Raw genomic sequence first — 16,469 nt, forward strand, 5'->3', positions numbered from 1 at the left:
ATTCCAACGTGATATATCGAGTTAAGATGTGAATCAACCTTGATTCAGTTGGGTGATGGAATAGGATCGAAATACCAAATGGCCTTCTCTTGTGCGCCTACATTCAAAATAAAATGTTTAGATAAACAAGGTCTAACACAATGTTGCAGTAACTCTTGGCGAGGTTTTATTTAACATACAGAAACCGCGAAAAACAACACAAAGGAAGACACCTCGCTCAAATCGCAAGGCGCAGGAGATCATTGAGATTTACACTACAGCATTGTTATCCCTACAGAGTCTTTTCAGCTTCAGATTCTAAAAATAACCGCGGGGTCTGAATGCATTCGGACCTCGATCAAAGGGCTTCATTGTGCTTTCTCATCACTTTTTGCGATATTCCGGCAGATGATGTAGAATCCAGCCCGCTGGTCCAAGAAGGCTCGTTGCGAAAACGGATAAGCACACAACAGTCGCCTGTAAAAAACCCGCACAAATAGAATTGAAAGATAAACACTATTGGCGTTTTACAAATCCGTAAATCTGTGCAATGGGGGAGGGGGAGTAACACTGGCAAATGCTAAAGTTACACTGAGAGGGTAAAACAAAGTTGGTAACCATCCTTTTATAAACAAGGAGATTAAATAAAATCTATATAAGACAAAGGACCAATCGTATTACAGAAACACACATTAAAAAGCCAGCGCGACGCCAGAGTGGATTTCAAAGTAAATTGGAATAACAAATGCAAAACTCTAAACTTCCATTCAGTGAAATAAAACGTTGTAAGATCGTGTCTACGAGAAGTTGGAGTGATTTTGAAAATTAAGGCAATTTAAAAAAAGACAGTTTTCCACTGCGGCTTTTCCAACAAGTGGTTAGAGTGAGTGTACGTGACGGTCGCCAGGTTGCATTCACTGGGGAAAGACACGACGATGCCATGGAAACTAACTTACCAAAGGGCTGATTTTCTCTTTCGGCGGTTTTCCGTAGATATTCGCCTTCTGCATTAAAATCTGTTTCCTGGCCAAGCGGCGGCAAAGCACCCCACCGATAACGCCCGACATGATCTTTGCTTTTGTCCGTGCGCTCCCCGGTTCAAACTCCAACTCGGGTTTCTCACGCTCAGCGCCAAGCCGGCGAGGGCTATTTGATTTGGCAGTCAGTCCCAGAGGGCTGGACCAGTGACATCCATCCAGCTGTTGAGACATCAGTCCAATCCAAGGCCATTTAACATTGCAACCGAGAGCAGAGTTGAAATTACTTGCACTCACTTTAATCAGTTATTATTCGAATTAATGAAGTCCAATTACGAACAATTAATGTTCAAATTTTATAGAGGGCTTCAAAATCTATATTCACCATTGACAGGAAATCCCTTTGCTGTGTGGAGTGCAACGTGTTGTCTTGTGCTCCAACTTTAGGGCCGAGAATAAACTTTAAACACGTTAGGTAAAGTTCCAGTCATCGCTTTCGTCAAAATGATACCCTTTTATGCCTCGTCGGATTGGACAATCTACCCTCGTTCACACACTAATTTCTCGGGGATAGGCAAATTATCAGATATTCTACAATTTATTTTCTCCCACTGTTCTAGAGGAGTTTTGGGCTTGCATTGATTGTGCTGACGTGACAACGGTGACGACCAAGAAGCATCAGATACAACAACAAAAAGAAGCATCAGATTCCTGTTTGATCCCAGAAACATTGGAGCCAGGAAATATTTAGCTCAACCCACGCTCACTCTCCTTCTCACTTTCCAGAAGATTGGCTCACGCTCTTCCTTTTTTCAGTTTTCGGGTTTTTCCCCCCGAGTGTTTAAAAATTATACTTAACATTCAAAGGAGCACGAACTAATCTTGAAAATGTCCGCCTCATCGTTTGCAACTGCAGCTTCCTTTAAGTCCTTGGGTGGTCTGTTTGAGTCAACTTGGTAACTCATTTAATGCTCGAAGAAATAATAATAATTAAACATTAATAATGATTACATAATTATATGGAACAGATGGACATTTAAGCGGAGAAATTGCAGATTACATTTTAATCTGACAACTGCGAGGTGTCATATAAAGAGAGGTTGAATGGACGTGAATGAATGAATGAATGAATGACAAACTTGGATTGCTGTTGCTGGAGCATCAGAGGATGAGCAGTGACCTGATAAAAGTTTATAAAAGTATGAGAGGCATAGATAGTAGAAGGTGGACAAAAATGCTGGATAAACTCAGCGGATGAGGCAGCATCTATGGAGCAAAGGAATAGGCGACGTTGCGGGTCGAGACCCTTCTTCAGGCTGATGTGGGTGGGGGGGGGGGGTGAAGAAAGGAAGAGGCAAAGACAGTGGGCTGAGGGAGAGCTGGGAAGGGGAGGGGAAGGAGGGAGAAAGCAAGGACTACCTGAAATTGGAGAAGTCAATGTTCATACCGCTGGGGTGTAAACTACCCAAGCGAAATATGAGATGCTGCTCCTCCAATTTACGGTGGGATTCACTCATGGCCATGGAGGAGGCCCAGGACAGAAATGTCAGATTCGGAATGGGAGGGGGAGTTGAAGTGCTGAGCCACCGGGAAATAGGTAGTCTGACTGTTCTTCCCAAGGTGGATATGTAAATTACTAGGTAATGTCAATTCCCCTTACGTTTAAGGTTTAAGGGGAAAGGGGAAAGGTTTAAAGGAGATTTGTGAGGCAAGTCTCCGTTTTACGCATTGTTTTTGTCTTTGCAGTATTATTGTCTTGAAATAGATTGCTCTATTCAACTGCAAAGTGAGTTTTGTGAAAATGTCACAAAAACATGAGGAATTTTAAGCTAAACTGCATGGATAGGTGAAAGCACTTCCTCTACAATAATTATCGACACCAGTGCCCCGTAAGGTTCTGTGACCAAATTCAGCTCTAACTCTATCTACAAGTTTGTAAACAACTCCACGGCTGGATCACAAACAATGAAGAGACAGTGCAGGAAGGAGATAGAGAAGTTAGTTACACAGTGTCAGGATAATAGCCTCTCCCTCATTGTCAGCAAGACAAAGGAGCTAGCTATTGACTTCAGGAAGCGCAGTGGAGTAAATGCATCAATCAACAGCAATGCTACCGAAGTGGACATGGTTGAGAGCTTTAAATTCCCATGTGCTAATATTACCAATGATCTGTCGTGGACCAACCACATTGATATGACGACCAACGCCTCCACTTCCTTAAGACCGAGGAAATTTGGCATGTCTCCAATGCATTATAGAGCAAATCCTCATTATAATGGACCATAAAGGGGGGGGGGGGGGTCGAGAGTGGTGTCTGTTGTTGTCGTCATTATAACCGAGTAAGGGACTACTATAATTGTATGTAGTAGAAACAAAGAACTGCAGATGCTGGTTAATACACAAAGTGCTGGAATAACTCAACAGGTCGGGCAACTTCTCTTGAGAACGTGGATAGGTGACGTTTTGGGTCGGGACCCATTGTCAGACTGATTCAGTCAGTTGAGTTACTCTGGCACTTTATGTCATTTCATCTTAAAACTGGGCGCTGATTGCGCTGGTCTGCACCAGCAAGCCCCTTTTTCACCAAGTGCCGCACAGACCTATCGACACAGCTGTTGTTGCGGCCACAATGTAGCCCCTGTGGACAACGCTTTATTCGGGCTATCGACAGGACGCACTTGGGGCTCCCTTCCCTCTCCCTCCTCTGCAGTCGCCGACATCGTCCAAGTGGAGCACGTCAGCGACTTTGGTGGACAAGGAGCTAGTGGTGGAGGGGGAAGAGGGCAAGCTGATAAAGTGAAGCGAGGGGGTGCGAGACAAGGTCTGTCAGTTATAATCAACATCCATTATAAAGAGGTTCATTAAAACAAGGGTTTGCTGTACAGACATCTGCAAATGCAACACAGAAAGCACGCTGTCTTGTCGTATCACAGCTCGCTTTAGAAACAGCTCTGCCCAAGACCGCAATAAACTGCTGAGTTGTGGATGTAGCTCAGTCCATCACATAAACCAGACTGCCCACCATTTACCCCATTTACACTGAATGCTGCCTCGAAAAACAGAATCCAACAAAATTGAAGACTTTTCCCACCCCAGTCATTCCTTCTTCTCCCTGCTTCTGTCTGGTAGAAGGTGCAAACCCAAGATCATAGAGCGATGCAAAGCTTGCAATTGTTCACCACCACACTCAGGAATAGCTTCTTCCTCCCTGTTATCAGGCTTCTGTACAGTCGTTCCATAAGCTACGGCCCGATCCACCTCCACCCCATTGTCTATGGAACAGGTGCACTACGATGCTGAGAACTGTATCTGCACTCTGTATCTTCCCCTTTGCTCCATCTATTTTATTTGAGTTTTGATTTGATTGTATTTATATAGTGTGATCAAATAACGTGCAAAACAAAGCTTTCCATTGTACTTCTCCACACGTCACAATAATAAACTTAAACCAGAATCCATTTTGAGTATATTTCGTATTATCCCAAACTATTTTGCTTAATACTATGCCTGTAAATACTTCCTATTCACCTCTCCCCCAGTTATTTGAATGATGTTCAAATCCTTCCTGATTACAATCAGCTTTAATTCTTAAATATTGTTATTCCTCTCTCAGATTAATCAAAACAAGAGTAATTTAACCAGACCAATCACTAAGTATGTATGACAGATTATTTGCAAATTTCTGCTGACTAGAACTAGACCTTGGGTTTTCTCTCCCACATACTGACCAGCTATATTTCCAACATTCTGTTTTTATTGCAATTTTCACATGCTGTCTGCACATTGAGACACAAAGCCAGTTTTCCACTTACATTAGCACAATCACAATAACCATATAACATATAACCATATAACAATTACAGCACGGAAACAGGCCATCTCGGCCCTACAAGTCCGTGCCGAACAACTTTTTTCCCTTAGTCCCACCTGCCTGCACTCATACCATAACCCTCCATTCCCTTCTCATCCATATGCCTATCCAATTTATTTTTAAATGATACCAACGAACCTGCCGCCACCACTTCCACTGGAAGCTCATTCCACACCGCTACCACTCTCTGAGTAAAGAAGTTCCCCCTCATGTTACCTCTAAACTTCTGTCCCTTAATTCTGAAGTCATGTCCTCTTGTTTGAATCTTCCCTATTCTCAAAGGGAAAAGCTTGATCACATCAACTCTGTCTATCCCTCTCATCATTTTAAAGACCTCTATCAAGTCCCCCCTTAACCTTTTGCAATGATGTGGTCAGAAGTTTAATTCCAGTTGGAATTCCATAGATAGCAATTTGCATGGGTAGCTGCAGTAGAGTGGTAGCCTTTGTCATACAAGTAACCAGCATGACATATTCCATACAACACAATTACAATTTGAAGACCAACTCTCAATGATTTATCCTAAAGGCTGCTACATGAAGATGTTGTGTACAATAACTTTTCATTAACTAAACTCATGGTCTCACGGAAGGGCTTTGATCTTTTTTGCACTAGTTTTGGGCTTATTTGTTGATTTTTTGTTGATTATATGTGATCTGAGTATTGTGTTTACAGGCTTGCTGTGCTGCTGCAAATAAGAATTTCATTGTTCCATTATCACTGCATATGACATGTAAGTTGGATGATCAGCCATGATCATATTGAATGGCGGTGCAGGCTCGAAGGGTCGAATGGCCTACTCCTGCACCTATTTTCTATGTTTCTACGTTTCTATGTAAACGCTTTTGACTTGACTCTGAGAAGCTATAATAATTGCAGCATCTAGGAGTCAGCTTTGCATTTGGATATCTAGTTGCAAACCTCTTCTACGACTTGAAGAGGGTTGTCCTTCATTTTTGGCTGTACATGGTCCACTTCCAGCTCTTTGGTCACTGGAAGCTTAGACCTCCACCTAGGTCCACATCTCAACCTGGCCAAGGAGGCAAAATCAAGTTGAGTTTATTTTCATATGCGCAAGTACCGTGGGGTATAGGTACAATGAAAGGGTTGCTTGTAGCAGCAACATAGGCACGTGGACTCCAGACAACTCACACAGAACATAATTATACATCAATTAGTTATGAAACTTACATAATATCTGACTTCCTGAAGGGTCCGTAGGATGTAACCCTTACATATTTGGGGGAGAACTTGTATTAGTGCAAAAGCAAAATGGAAACAAGTCCATCATAGTGCAAGATGTGATCTGCAGGGTTCTGTTCCTGAAGGTTCTGCAAGAAGCTGATAGCTGTGGTAAAGTAGCTGTGGGAATTCAGGCTTCTCTACCTGCTGCCTGTCTGTAGCATCGAGAAGAGGGAATGTGCAATACTCGTGGACCCCGATTATAGATGCTGCCTTCTTAAGCATGCCATAAACATATATAACAATACATGAACATGGAGCCCTGTTATCCTAACTATGTGTCACTCGTCTGCACCTACATCCTTGTCCAGACGCTTCTGAAGGGGTTGTGAATCATAAGGCCTTTTCCGACTGGTTGGTAATGAAATTGAGCACATTCTTTACATAGTGATATCACTATGTCATTACCAAGGAGACAGCATACAATTAACAAATTCAACACCACAGTAACATAATCTTACGAATCAACCAAGTTGATACAATGTTTCCAGGAAATTAGTGCGAAACCTTTCAGTTTTAAATCTCGTTAATTAAATGTCGTTGAAGTTGGGTTGTCACAATTGTCCAGTGTAGAAACATGCTCCTTTGGCCCACTGAATCTGTGCTGACCATCGAACGGCCATTCCTATCATTCACCTACACACCAAAGTTTATTCTATTCTCTATTCTACTCACTCTATACTCATGACTGTGTAACCAGACACAGATGGAATTATACCTTCAAGTTCGCCGATGATACCACCATTGTTGGACGAATTACAGATGGTGATCTTTAAGAATAAGGAGACCTTTAAGAATAAGGAGTAAGCCATTTAGAACGGAGACGAGGAAACACTTTTTCTCACAGAGAGTGGTGAGTCTGTGGAATTCTCTGCCTCAGAGGGCGATGGAGGCAGGTTCTCTGGATGCTTTCAAGAGAGAGCTAGATAGGGCTCTTAAAAATAGCGGAATCAGGGGATATGGGGAGAAGGCAGGAACGGGGTACTGATTGGGGATGATCAGCCATGATCACATTGAATGGCGGTGCTGGCTCGAAGGGCCGAATGGCCTACTCCTGCACCTATTGTCTATTGTGATGAGTCAGAGTATAAAAGCGAGATCGAACGATTGACCAATTGGTGCCAGCACAACAACCTGGCACTCAATATCAGTAAAACCAATGAACTGAGTGTGGACTCTGGAAGAGGAAGGATGAGGACCCACAATCCTGTTTATATCAATGGGATGATGGTGGAGGGGAGGCAAAACTTAAAATTCCTGGGCGTGCATATTTCCAAAGTTCTTTCCTGGACCCAGCACACTGATGCAATTATAAATAAACATCAACACTTCTACTTCCTGAGATTACTGAGATTCGGTATGTCAGAGAGGATTCTCTTGAACTGCTACAGGTGCACAGTAGAGAGCATATTGCCTGGTTGCATCACGGCCTGGTTCGGCAACTTGAATACCCAGGAGCGGAAATGTCTGCAAAAAGTTGTGAACGCTGCCCATCAAAGAGATTTATCGGAGTCACTGCCACAAAAAGGCAGTCAGCATCATCAATGACCCACACCATCGTGGCCATACACTCATTTCACCCCTGCCATCAGGAAGAATGTACAGGAGCCTGAAAACTGTAAGGTCCAGGATCAGGAACAACTTCTTCCCTACAGCCATCTGGCTATTAAACACTACACCCTTCAATAAGCTCTGAACTACAATAGACTATTATTATTATTATTATTATTATTATTATTATTATTATTATTATTATTATTATTATTATTATTATTATTGCACTACTATTGTTTGTTTTTTGGGTATGTGTGTATGTATATATATATATACTAGACTAAGTGGGACCCGTTGGGTCCCAGCATCACACAGGAGGGTTGGTCATCCAACGCAATATTCCACCTCTCCACCAATTCTAATATGGGTGGCCAGTTGGGGGGGGGGGGGGGGGGGGGGGCTTTCTGGAGCGCTAGTATGGGTGTTGTGGGCTGAAGGGACTGGTTTCCAGAGGGCTAGTATGCAAATTGTGCGCCAAATGGATTCTTGGGCTGGCGTCTCAGTCAATCAAGCCTGTTGTGCTGGCAACTCACTCACTCACGGCTGGTGGGCTGGTAGTTGACTCACGGCTAATCCTTGAAATTCTATTTCAAGCAGGGTGCAAGGCCACCAAATTCAAGTGCAGTTTCATACCATTTGAAGTAGGGTGCAAAGCCACTAAAGACAGCGAGTCGTGACCTCTCCCTCCTCCATCTTGCAGAGACTGAGCCACACCCACATTTCCGGGTTTAGAACCTATAGACATTTTTTGCAAGCTTTAGAACCAATAGACATTTTTTTGCAAGCTTTAGAACCTATAGACATTTTTTTGCAAGCTTTAGAACCAATAGAGACATTTTTTTGCAAGCTTTAGAACCAATAGAGACATTTTTTTGCAAGCTTTAGAACCAACAGAGACATTTTTTTGTAAGCTTTAGAACCAATAGAGACATTATTTTGCAAGCTTTAGAACCAATAGAGACTTTTTTGCAAGCTTTAGAACCAATAGAGACACCTTTTGCAAGCTTTAGAACCAATAGAGACACTTCTTGCAAGCTTTAGAACCAATAGACATTGTTTTGCAAGATTTAGAACCAATAGAGACATTTTTGCAAGCTTTAGAACCAATAGACACTTTTTGCAAGCTTTAGAACCAATAGAGACATTTTTTGCAAGCTTTAGAACCAATAGAGACACTTTTTGCAAGCTTTAGAACCAATAGACATTTTTTTTGCAAGCTTTAAAACCAATAGACATTGTTTTGCAAGCTTTAGAACCAATAGACACTTTTTTGCAAGCTTTAGAACCAATAGACAATTTTTGCAAGCTTTAGAACCAATTGAGACACTTTTTGCAAACTTTAGAACCAATTGAGACACGTTTTGCAAGCTTTAGAACCAATAGAGACACTTTTTGCAAGCTTTAGAACCAATAGAGACTTTTTTGCAAGCTTTAGAACCAATAGAGACACCTTTTGCAAGCTTTAGAACCAATAGAGACACTTCTTGCAAGCTTTAGAACCAATAGACATTGTTTTGCAAGATTTAGAACCAATAGAGACATTTTTGCAAGCTTTAGAACCAATAGACACTTTTTGCAAGCTTTAGAACCAATAGAGACATTTTTTGCAAGCTTTAGAACCAATAGAGACACTTTTTGCAAGCTTTAGAACCAATAGACATTTTTTTTGCAAGCTTTAAAACCAATAGACATTGTTTTGCAAGCTTTAGAACCAATAGACACTTTTTTGCAAGCTTTAGAACCAATAGACAATTTTTGCAAGCTTTAGAACCAATTGAGACACTTTTTGCAAACTTTAGAACCAATTGAGACACGTTTTGCAAGCTTTAGAACCAATAGAGACACTTTTTGCAAGCTTTAGAACCAATAGACATATATATTGCCAGCTTTAGAACCAATAGACATATTTTTGCCAGCTTTAGAATCAATAGACATATTTTTGCAAGCTTAGAACCAATAGAGACTTATTTTTGCCAGCTTTAGAACCAATAGACATTTTTTGCAAGCTTTAGAACCAATAGACGTTGTTTTGCAAGCTTTAGAACCAATAGAGACATTTTTTTGCAAGCTTTAGAACCAATAGAGACACTTTTTGCAAGCTTCAGAACCAATAGAGACACTTTTTGCAAGCTTCAGAACCAATCGAGACACTTTTTGCAAGCTTTAGAACCAATAGACATATTTTTGCCAGCTTTAGAACCAATAGACATATTTTTGCCAGCTTTAGAACCAATAGACATATTTCTGCCAGCTTTAGAACCAATAGACATATTTTTGCAAGCAGAGAACCAATAGAGACTTATTTTTGCCAGCTTTAGAATCAATAGACATATATTTGCAAGCTTTAGAACCAATAGACATTTTTTTGCAAGCTTTAGAACCAATAGACATTGTTTTGCAAGCTTTAGAACCAATAGACATTGTTTTGCAAGCTTTAGAACCAATAGACACTTTTTTTGCAAGCTTTAGAAACAATAGACACTTTTTTTGCAAGCTTTAGAACCAATAGACATTTTTGCAAGCTTTAGAACCAATAGATACATTTTTTGCAAGCTTTAGAACCAATAGGGACATTTTTTTGCAAGCTTTAGAACCAATAGAGACATTTTTTGCAAGCTTTAGAACCAATAGAGACACTTTTTGCAAGCTTTAGAACCAATAGACATTTTTTGAAAGCTTTAGAACCAATAGACATTTTTTGAAAGCTTTAGAACCAATAGACATTTTTTGCAAGCTTTAGAACCAATAGACATTATTTTGCAAGCTTTAGAACCAATAGACACTTTTTGCAAACATTTTAGAACCAATAGACACTTTTTGCAAACATTTTAGAACCAATAGACACATTCTGCAAGCATTTTAGAACCACTAAGGACACTTACATTTGAGTAGACATGTGTTCAGTGTTAAATTAAATTAAATTTGGTGGCCTGCACTCTGCTTGAATTACTATGAAATGGAATTTGGTGGCCTTCACTCTGCTTAAAATGTTATGAAATGGAATTTGGTGGCCTGCACTCTGCTTGAAATGGAATTTCAAGGAATAGCCGTGAGTGAACTGCCAGCACACCAGCCCTGAATAACTGATCTGCCAGCCCACCGGCCTTGAGTAACTGAGCTGCCAGCTCTGAGTGACTGAGCTGCCAGCCCACCAGCCCTGAGTGACTCAGCTGCCAGCCCACCAGACCAGAGTGACTGAACTGCCAGCCCACCAGGCCTGAGCTGCCAGCCTACCAGGCCTGAGTGACTGAGCTGCCAGCCCACCAGGCCTGAGTGATTGAGCTGCCAGCCCAAGAATCCATGTGGCCCACAATGTCCATATTAGCCCTCTGGAAACCACTCCCTTTGGCCCACAACACCCATACTAGCCCTCCAGACCCCCCCCCCCCCACTGGCCACCAATATTGGAATTGGTGGAGAGGTGGAATATTGCATTGGGAGACCAGCCCTCCCGTGTGAACATGGGACCCAACGGGTCCCACTTAGTCTAGTCTAGTATATATATATATATATATATATATATATATATATATATATATATATATATATATATATATATATATATACTGAACTTTTTTTTCCTCTCTCATTCATCATATTGTTTACAGTGTACTACGTTTACATAGTCTGTTGTGCTGCTGCAAGTAAGAATTTCATTGTTCTATCTGGGACATATGACAATAATACACTCTTGACTCTTATTTATGAAGGCAATTAACTCACCAATCCAGCCATCCTTTGAATATGGGAGGAAACTGAAGCATAGGAGAAAAACCTTCATGGTCAAAGGGAGAATGTGCTAACTGCACCAGGCAGCACTGGAGGTCAGGATTGAGTCAGGATCACTGGCGCTGTGAGGCAGCAACTCTCATAGCTGTGGACTGTGCTTTCCCATGCGTGGATCATTCTCTACTATATTCTTAATTCTATCAACCAGTCGTACGTGAAAAAAAAATGGAAAGTAATGTATAATATCTTTGAGAATAAAGAGGTAACAATATCAAAAGGCAAAACAGGAAGTAGTGGAGACACTTAGATCAGGTGACATCAGTGTTAATGTTTCAGATTAAAGATGCTTTGTCATAACTGAAAAGTGAGAAAACAACTGGATTTTAATTTTAATGGATTTTAATTTGCAGAACAAAGCTAAAGCCACTTTTCAAAATACCAGTGGAGCTTTTTTTTTGTCATTTTAAAACTTGTCAGAAAATTGAACCCATTTCAGGCTAAGTGAAACATAATAACCACACTTACACTTTCTGTATGGTAGCAAGTTATTTTAAGATGATTTGTAAACAGGAGAGTACTATGTGTTCTCTCAAACTAATATCTGTATTGCCCAAAAGTTCAAGAATTTTGGTTAACTAAGCAGAAAGTTCCCAGAACATGAACAATATTTTACTATTTTACTGCTAGTCCCTGAACATACATCCCTGAACATATGATCCTTTTCTGTTAATGAAAGAACATCATTTGTGCACAGTGAATAATATACCATACCAAAACAGACAAATACAGCAATATGAAAAGGTATTATTTATATTCACCACAGTGAAATTTAAACCAGCTACTTCAAGTCAAAGCTTTCTTCAAATTCAAAGGCATTGTTCAAAACTGTAACATTATACTTTCAATTACGCTTTGGAGTTCAAATCAACTGGCAACTATTGTGGATCTTGAATTCTTTTTAATTCGCAGCTGTACTCAAAAGCTCTATTCATAAGCAACACCATTGACCATGGTTTGAAGCCACCAGTCCACCGCTTCATTGATGGTAGTCGTCACTGACAGTAACTTCATTTGATTAAGTTAATGACTGGAACTCTGTGTACGGTGTGGCCTGAAACATCTGAAACAAAAAAGTTATAAAATTCCTAAAATGTATTGGAGGTGAATTGTTTTTAGCCAGCATTTATTAAATTTAACAGGGGGAGGTGGGGGGTAAGTAGCTGGAAGTGGGAAAAGTGGTGGTGTAAACTCCAGATTCATTCTTATGGGAAGGAAACTGGTCAGGTTGAAAATGTATCAAGCTTTTTTTAAATGACAACAAATTTAATACAGTTAGTTTTAGCAATGCGGATGAGGTTTAAGCCAGGGAAATCAAGGTCACTGGTGCTGAAGAAGGGCAAAGTCATGGACAGGTTCCGCTTCAGCATCGAAGGGACACCAATCCCAACTGTCTCCGAAAGGCCAGTGAAGAGTCTTGGCAAGGTGTTTAACAACAGCCTGAAGGATACAGCATCTGTCCAGGCAACCTGTCAGGAGCTGGAGGGCTGGTTGAGAGCAGTGGACCGGTCGGGGCTTCCCGGCAAGTTCAAGGCATGGATTTACCAGCATGGTATCCTGCCAAGGATACTCTGGCCACTGCTTGTCTACGAAGTCCCAATATCCATCGTAGAGAGATTGGAGAGGAAAGTCAGCAGCTTTCTCAGAAGGTGGCTGGGATTGCCCAGGAGCCATTAGCAGCATCGCCCTTTACGGAAATAACACCAAGCTCCAACTGCCCCTGAAGTCCCTGGAAGAGGAGTTCAAGGTGACTCGGGCCAGAGAGGTGATGCTGTACAGGGACTCCAGCGACCCCAAGGTGGCTCAAGCAGGGGTGGAGGTGAATACTGGGAGGAAGTGGAGAGCCGGCGAAGCCGTGCTGCAAGCGGAGTCTCGGATACGCCACAGAGTCCTGGTGGGAGCAGTGACTCGGGGAAGAGCAGGCCTGGGGAAGGAGAGGCGCAGGCTGGTCCAGGAGGAAGTGAGGGCAGTGGTGGAGGAGGAGAGGTGTACCAGAGCAGTTGGTTGATTGAGGCAGCAGGGAGCCTGGACAAGGTGGGAGCAGGCCATGGACCGAAAAGTCACATGGACTGAGCTCTGGCAGGCTGAACCACAGCGCATCAAGTTCCTGGTCCAGGCAGTGTATGATGTCCTGCCCAGCCCATCGAACCTCTTCATCTGGGGCAAAGCGGAAACTCCAGATTGCCCGCAATGCTCAGGCAAGGGGACGTTGGAACACATCCTGAGCTGTTGCCCAAAGGCTCTTGGGCAGGGCCGGTACACATGGCGTCACGACCAGGTTCTCAAACCCATTGCAGAAGCCATCAGCATGGGAATCAGCAGCTGCAGACGAGAACGCCCCACCACCCAGATGATCACCTTCGAGAAGGCCGAAGTGCAGCTGCCAAGAACCACAGCAGCCAGGAATCAGTCAGGAATCCTAGCGACTGTGCAGGACTGGCAGCTTTCCGTAGACCTGGTGAAACAGCTGAAGTTCCCACAGCACATTGCCACGACCACCCTGAGGCCAGATATCCTCAAAAACATCGTCTTGTTGGAACTGACAGTGCCGTGGGAGGACCGTCTGGAGGAGGCCCACGAGAGGAAGATGGCCAAATATGAAGAGCTGGTCATAGACTGCCGCAAGCAGGGCTGGAAGGCGAGGTGTATGCCCATCGAGGTTGGCTGCAGAGGTTTTGCTGGGCAATCGCTCTACAAAGCCTTGAGTGCACTGGGCATCAATGGAATGGAGAGGAGAAGAGCCATCAAGAACACCACAGAGGCAGCGGAGAAAGCCTCGAGATGGCTCTGGATCAGGAGAGGAGGTCCAGGGGGAGGAGCGAATGCCACTTGAACACAAGTCGTGGTCTGATCAACCACGGCTGGGTCGCCTGGGTGAGGGTGTCTGATGTTGAAAGACCCGAAACACCCAATGACCCCAGGTTACATTACTGATGATGTGTTCAGGAGCATCTATCGATGTATTTATATCAATGGAAAACAACAAAGGTGAACGTTCTGGCAAGGTATGTGTAGGATGGAACTGCATTACACTGATGATATAGACACAAAATGCTGGAGTAACTCAGCGGGACAGGCATCATCTCTGGAGAGAAGGAATGGGTGACATTTCGGGTCGAGACCCTTCTTCAGCCTAAAAGGTTTTACTTGATATGTTACGAAGACGTTTTATAAACGTTTTTTTTTTTTAGAACATCACCCATTCCTTCTCTCCAGAGATGCTACCTGTCCCACTGAGTTGTTCGAACTAGGTAATTGGCTGAGAAATTATTTAGCCAAAATTGACTTGAAAGTAAATCTGTATGAGAGCATTCGGAAGCTTTCATGAGTTACAATCGAGAGCAGAGGTAAACATACTTCCACAAAGAAAATGGGCAGAACTGTACAGTGTTGTGTTCCCCTGGAAGACATGCAAATAAAAATAATACTGTAGTAGAAAGCTTAAAAGTGTTGGGATAACATTTTAAAATACATTAGGAAAGCAGAGAAAGATATTAAAACATACTGACATGTAAATTTTTTTTAGATTCAGAAATGTTTAGTGTGTACATAAAGGGCAAGAGTATAATTCACAAAAGAGTGGGAGTAATTATGAGCCAGATAAATAATCTACATGAGAAGTGGAGGGTGAACCTCAAAGAATACTTTGTGGTTATCTGCACAAAAGAAGATGACAATGGCAATATTATATTTAAGGAGGCAATATTATAGTTAAGGAGGTTGTGTGAAATATTGTATTAAAAGGGTAAAAGGGTATCTGGGCCCAGATAAATTATCACTGTCAGTTAAAACAAATTGCAAGAGGTGGGAAATCCCTTTTGCCTGGCTAGATGTTAGATGATAGGGTTTACAATAATGTTGGTTGATTGGATAATGATCCAGCACTGTTCTAAAACAGTTTCAAGTCTCAGTTAGGAATGATCAAGCTGAGTAAGAACCAGCGGTTAGTTCATCTTTGGTGATGGGTAAATTATTGAATTTATAGATTGTGGATAGCCTTGATCACAATGATGGCACGTAGGGCCGAATGGCCTCCTCCTACACCTATTTTCTATCTTTTCTACGTTTTCTATGTTTCTATTCCTAAGAAACAGTAAAAGAAAGTGTCATGTTGAGAGGCACAGATATTTCAGAGAAAGTGAACTTGAATTTGTTTCAGGGAATGCTCTGTCCAACAAGTTAATTTTTTGATGGATCTTAAAAGAGCATATAAGTCTACTAAATACATATATCTTTCCTTTAACTGATTTATCTTTGTTAACTATATTATGAATATCAAAATGTTCATCAATTGTTTTACAATTATGTGCCAAATCAAAACCTTCCTTGATTTTGATCCTTTAATTTTATCACATTAAATCACTCCATAAACATAATTTATATTATAGCATATTGAGATTTTGTCCAGATAGAGATGCCAAAGTTACAAACAGCTCAGCTAGTCATTATTTGTTTTATGCCATTCAGATGTGAGTTTTGGAATAGTAAAAATGTGCCCTTGAATAGAAATTCAACGAGGATGTCTTGTGAACCAACATGTAATGTTATAGACATAATATAGAGCAATTAAAACTGTACATGTAAATAAGGGTTATATTTAGTGTTATAAATTAGAGTTAAAATATATACTGCAAATCTTGAATATATTTGAAATTAAGTCAGAGGGGTGGCACAGTGGCATAACAGTAGAGCTATGGCCTTACAGCACCAGATCCCCGGGTTCGATCATGACTATGGGTGCTTGTCTGTACGGAGTTTGTACTTTCTCCCCGTGATCTGTGTGGGTTTTCTCCGAGATGTTCGGTTTCCTGCCACACTTCAAAAACGTACAGGTTTGTAGGTTAAATGGCATGGTGTAAATGTAAAATTGTCCCTAGTGTGTGGAGGGTTAATATGCAGGGATCGCTGGTCGGTGCGGACTCGGTGGGTCAAAGGGCCTGTTTCCCCACTGTATCTCTAAACATGTTAGAAGTATGCTTTAGAAAAATCAACAAAATAAATAAGGGGATTATAGCTCAAAAATAAGATCCAGGTCAAAACCAAACTACTTTCTATTCAGG

The 16,469-nt window shown here is 41.7% G+C and overlaps 1 long non-coding RNA gene across 1 annotated transcript; it reads right to left on the reverse strand.

Annotated features, from left to right (window-relative positions):
• Nucleotides 1-143: 143 nt before the first annotated feature.
• Nucleotides 144-1,170, reverse strand: LOC116977265. Its single transcript, XR_004413161.1, has 2 exons — nt 936-1,170; nt 144-456 (listed from the first exon to the last, which is right to left on the reverse strand). It is a non-coding gene; the product is annotated as an uncharacterized LOC116977265 (long non-coding RNA).
• Between the last annotated feature and the right edge of the window lie 15,299 nt (nt 1,171-16,469).

The sequence above is a fragment of the Amblyraja radiata genome, chromosome 9 (genome assembly GCF_010909765.2).
Source record: "Amblyraja radiata isolate CabotCenter1 chromosome 9, sAmbRad1.1.pri, whole genome shotgun sequence".
Taxonomy (NCBI): domain Eukaryota; kingdom Metazoa; phylum Chordata; class Chondrichthyes; order Rajiformes; family Rajidae; genus Amblyraja; species Amblyraja radiata.